The sequence below is a fragment of the Triticum urartu genome, chromosome 4 (genome assembly GCF_003073215.2).
Source record: "Triticum urartu cultivar G1812 chromosome 4, Tu2.1, whole genome shotgun sequence".
NCBI classification, from domain to species: Eukaryota; Viridiplantae; Streptophyta; class Magnoliopsida; order Poales; family Poaceae; genus Triticum; species Triticum urartu.
In genome coordinates this window covers 501,425,995-501,431,994 of record NC_053025.1, presented here as the reverse complement: position 1 = coordinate 501,431,994, position 6,000 = coordinate 501,425,995, and positions in this window count along the sequence as shown.

The following is a 6,000-nucleotide window of genomic DNA, read 5'->3' as shown; positions in this document are numbered from 1 at the left end:
TATGACACACTCAAATACTTCCTGAAGAGCAAAGGCTTCATACCTGGTTCCCTCGACCCCACTCTCTTCACGAAGACATATGATGGTGAACTGTTTGTGTGCCAAATATATGTGGATGACATTATCTTCGGCTGCACCAATGAGAAGTATAGTGAAGAGTTTCGATATATGATGTAAGAGAAATATCAGATGTCCATGATGGGAGAGCTGAAGTTCTTCCTCGGTCTTCAAATACGACAGCAACGCAATGGCATCTTCATATCTCAAGAGAAGTATCTCAAAGATTGCCTGAAGAAGTTTGGTATGCAAGACTGCAAAGGCTTCACGACGCCAATGCCAGCCAAACATCATCTGGGTCCCGACGACAATGGTAAAGAGTTCGATCAAAAGGTATACCGCTCCATGATTGGTTCTTTACTTTATCTATGTGCATCTAGGCCAAATATTATGCTTAGTGTTTGCATGTGTGCTCGATTCCAAGCGGCACCAAAGGAGTCGCATCACTTAGCTGTGAAGCGAATTCTTCGATATTTGGCTCACACCCCAACTCTAGGATTATGGTATCCAAAGGGCTCAGAGTTTGATCTTGTTGGATTCTCGGATGCTGATTATGCTGGTGACAAGGTGGATCGCAAGTCTACATCAGGCACATGTCATTTTCTGGGACGATCACTTGTATGTTGGTCTTCAAAGAAGCAGAACTGTGTATCTCTCTCCACTGCTGAATCTGAATACATTGCTGCTGGATCTTGCTGCGCTCAGCTTCTATGGATGAAGCAAACACTCAAGGACTATGGCATTCATCTGAAGCAAGTGCCACTCTACTGCGACAACGAAAGCGCCATCAAGGTTGCCAACAACCCAGTTCAGCACTCGAAGACAAAGCACATTGAAATTCGTCATCACTTTCTCAGAGATCATGTTGTGAAGGAAGATATTGATATCATACACGTCAACACTAAAGAGCAATTGGCAGATATCTTCACCAAGCCCTTGGATGACAAGAGATTTTGCAAGTTACGGTGTGAGCTAAATATCTTGGAATCCTCAAATGTCCTGTGATCAGGCACACATCCTAACACTTATGCATATTGATGACTTAGATGTGCAACACACGAAGAAAAGTATATCTTCAATCAATGAAGACATACATTCTAAGTGTGAATACATTGATGTGGAATTTGACTTCAGAGCGCCACGATAATTGTGCGCCGTGTCTGGGTCTAATACTTCCTATACGGTGGGTAACGCCACCACCAAACTTTCTGTTTAAAGTGCTTCACTCATGGTGTTACATTAGCTATGTCTTCACATTTGGTTTGGCTTCAATCTCAACATGTCTTCATGATTATCTTCACTATGTTGATTATATATATACATATACTAGTGTTCTGTCCTCTACAGCATTCACTTATAGCTATGTCTTCTTGTTGAATCTTTTGAACTAAGTGAATGTGATCGGACCCTAACCTCTCTATGCTTTCTATCTATCTCTCCAAATCATATGCATTCTATTGAAACTGTCGAATGTCTTCTCTGCATCCTTGTCAGCAGAAGATACAGAGACAACCATTAAGTCTGTTTTCAATGCTCATTCCTTCACCTGAAACCCGGAGAAGTGGGAACGACCACCCGACAATCCAGGCGTGCATGGGACGTGGAACAACCCCCGATATGCTGCATGACGGCCACGTGCCCATCAGATGTGAATCGCCAGGGGCACCTGTGTAATAACGCAGTGTAGCCCCTGTACCTATAAATACACGCCTCACCACAGTCATTATCTCTTCTTCCCCTCTCGCACGAACCTAGCGCCACCGCTAGCACTCGACGATGCCGGCGACGAAGCACTTCGCTGCCGCAACCTCTCCGACGCCGTCTTCACGCCGACCGCGGACATCGTCCTCTCCGCCGTCACCGTAGGTGTCCTCCGTCGCCAAGTTAGGGCACGGAAGATCGAACTGCTCGGCCTCCTCTTCCACTCCGTCTAGCAGTTCTTCGTGTGGTTAATAAAACCTCCTTTTTACGGCCCCCTTTGATCCTATAGCTTTATCACTTTCTACCACAAGCAGTTTCTATTCACACAAGTAGGATCCATTTCATACTGCATCTCATAACATGCCTAGTATATTCACTTATGCTTCACAAAGTAGTTAGATTCCTCACTTGTACTGATCCGTGGATTCGTACAAATCTGGAACCAACTCCTTATCTATGAGTGAATGTCTTCGCACGATGAGGTCAATGTCTTCTAAACTGATTTATCTTCAAAATCTTCTGAGAATGCATATGACCTTTTCCCCTTACCTCGCACCTTAATGCTGTCACAGGTACATGTCTGTGGGAGAATCCTTTGATTCTCATAGTCTGCATTCATTTGCAGAATTCTTACAGCATCACATAAATTCTCCCGAAGCCAGTTCCTGTTTGTCCAGCAAGCGAAAACCTTTGAAGCCTCTGAACGTATTGAAGCCTTTCAGATTAAGGTTCATGGCTTCGGAAAAATCAGCAAGGAAGGGTGACAGAAAGCGTCGAGGAGAGACATCAAGAGATCTGCCCGATGACCTCTCAGAGCTGTACAAGACAGATCCTGAAGACGATTACAATCAGCGCAAGACACGAATCCAATGGATTCAACGCTATTGGGCAGAACAGTGGTTCAAGTATAGATTTGTGACCAAGGAATATGCTGAAAAGAATGCCATCAAGCGACCATGGGGAGACATCCTCTACAAAAATCTTCAACCCAGGACCAGAGATGAAGCCATTGAACAAGGCTTCTATCCCTGCATGGTCCGTGGACCACAACCTGCGGATGCTAACCCATCGTCCCTGCTATGGTGTCGTGACGACATTCTATTCAAGTGCAACTTCCAGTTTGCCCAGAACTCAGCAAAGCAAAACAAGAAGACATTGGGACTAGACTTCAACCCTGGTCCTTCTGCTCCAAGGGCTGACGGCACACGTGATGCAGAACCCAATGTCGTCGGTCCTTTCTACAACCTTGAAGGTCTCATCACCCATATCTTGGTTCAAGGGACAGCCGTGAACGAGCCCGCAGATGACGCTGAATCAGATGAAGCGCCTGCAGCACCGAAGCCAAAGAAGCAGCCAAAAGCTTCAAAGCCTGCCTCTGCTCCAAAACTCTCACGGGTGAAGCCACTGGCAACTGCACCTCCTGAAGACAGTGTGCAGTCTGAAGATTTGTCACGCATCTCCAAGCCCCAGAAGGTCAAGATGCCTCTGCCACACACCGGCCAAGAGCTAACAGCTGCTGCCATTCTACGCAATGATGCCATTGATCTATCAAGTGATGAAGATCTTGCAGATGACGCTCTTGAGCAACTCATCAAGAGCAAAGAAGAAGCAGAAATCTTCAATGATCTGCCTCTCTTTGATGTAACAATCATCCACAACTTCATTGATGAATGGTTTGACACGCCAAACATTAGCTTCGACGATCTGCAACTACCCATTGGCCTCAGTGTCGCCTTCCATGGCGCCATTGCTTCCGAGTTAGCTATCGCCCAGCGCATTGTTGAACTGAAGCAAAAGATTGACTATGAAAAGGCTCAGTTCAAGAAGCATATGGCCAAGCTCAGCGTGCAAGAGGTGAAGAACTTCAAGATTATGCTGCACGAGCTCAAGGAAGCCTTTCTCAAGAAACGTGCAGAAGCTCAGGGTTCTCGTGAGCGCATGAAGGTTCTGGCTGACAAATGTGTGCAGGCCTACAATGAGGCTGAGAAGCGCAAGGCCCTTGGGCGTCCTGGCATCGACCCCAGGATGGCCGCAAAGAAGATGAAGAAGCCCGCTACGGCTGAACCTGACGCACCAAGGCAGGAAGAAGATCCCATTGTCTTCCCAACTAGAATGACTGGCTCGAAGCCAAAAAGCCGGTCAACCGCTTCAGAGCTCAAGAAGACGAGGACTGCTGAGGCTGAAGCCAGGAAGAGGAAACATCCTAAAGCCTTTCCTACTGCCCCCTCCAAGAAAAAGAGGAAGACCAAGAAAGAACGGGCTGCTCCCACAGAGCCTTTGATAGTTGAACCCATTTCCATAGTTCGTCCTGACGCTGAACGCCAACTGACAATCCATGAGCCTGCTTTCACAGAGGCTCATGAAGCTGAAGACTTTCCAGCAGCTGATCCCATCGCTGCTGAAGACATTGGTCAACATGACCATGTAGAAGATGGTGCAGTCCTTCCTCAGCTCGAGCACAGCGAACTCATCAGCATTGATCGTCTTCTGACGCCAATCGCTCAGGATGCTTCATGGGCTGATCACCCACAAGAGGAAGAAGACTTTGAGGCCCAGCCAACTCCAACTACACAGGCGTCGCCTGCTTTGCGCAGGCTTCGCAAAGGACCTAGGCCTCCAGTCTCTGTGTCTAAAGCTGAAACTGCTGAAGATATTCCGGCTGCATCAGCCGATGAAGAAGAAGTCCCACAAGCTGCTACTCCCCTGTCCCACCAAGAAGCGGTTCTCGAGGAGAACGTGATTGTGACCGACCCTCCAGCTTGTCAAGTGGAGGTTGAAAATCTTGAGGCTGCCACCACCACCACCAATGAAGCCACTGACGTTGTCATGGCTGAAGCTAATGTGGAGCCCTCCCCAACAAAAGCATCAGAAGTCAGCGAAGCCACTGATCCCACTGCTTCTGTTCCTGCACCTGCTGCCGGTCCCCAGTTCGACTATCATGTTGAGCACAGGCCTCAGGTACAGAAGCCAATCCCAAGATTGCCCAGGTTCCCAGGTCCTGCATCAGCACCTGGATCCTTCAATATCAATGGCTTCAGAGCAGACAACACATTCTTCAATAGCTCCAGGAACCCCTACTCAAGGGAAAGAATATCATCTGATCAGTTCTGGAGCTATCCGCAGTGAAGCTATTACTCCTGCATTCTATACAATCAAGGTCGCATCTTCCCACACAAGCGTCTTGACATTGAAGCTATAGCTGGTCTGCCCTATCTGGAAGAAGCTCTGGATTGCTTCAAAGAAGTTGGATTGCTGCCATTCGTCAATGACCAAGAGCATTGGAATGAAGAGTTGCTGCTCCAATTCTATGCCACACTTCACATCCGCGGGTATAACAGAGATCCGAAGACTTGGGTCCTGAAGTGGATGACAGGAAACGTTCATCATGAAGCCAAAGCCTTTGACATCATTGAGCTCACTGGTCTGCCCACTCCCGGAGATCTCTACGAATCTGGCTGTCAACTTCACAGTGAAGCTGTGGAGAGCATCTTTCAGAAGCCTGAACCTAACATGCGTCAGATGCTCAGTATGATGAAGCCATTACCCCAAGATGCTGCATATCCCAAAGAGTTCTTTGTTGAAGACCTAGAGTATCTGCCAAGGACTATTTATCACATCATAAGGCGAACTCTCTGGCCCATCAAAGGGCACTCTCCACATGCCAAGCTTGAAGGTGCAATGAAGACTTTGGTCTTCTATATTCTTCATGGAAAATGCTTCAATGCACAGGACTTCTTCATTCGCCAACTTGCTGCATCAGGCTCTGATCTTTTTGGCTTGAAGTTCTATGCCCCATGGATAATGCGGCTGATGAAACTTCACTATGCTATCTCATATCAGCCATCTGCTCGCAATCATCGGATTTTTCTGCCTGATGTGGATATGCTTATTGAAGCCATCTATCCTGAGCCTGCCAAGGAACCTCTAAGTCTTCAGAATGCGGAGCATCAAAGTTTTTCTTAGAACATTGAAGGAGTTGAAGCAGTCACTCGTGTGTATCCTTTGGCTGGCACTACACGTGCACCGCATCCTGCTCTCACTGAAGCCACTGACAGTACAACTGCTCCACGACCCAAGAAGCGCACTCGTGTTCTCAATGACCGAGAGCTTCTTGTGGCTCTTCATCAGAAACAGGATAGGCATCATGACTGGCTGAAGCGTCAAATGCAAAGCCTCTTGGTGGATGTTAATCGCATTCGCAATCTTGCCACCAAGAATGCTTTTGTTGCCCATGAAACCTCT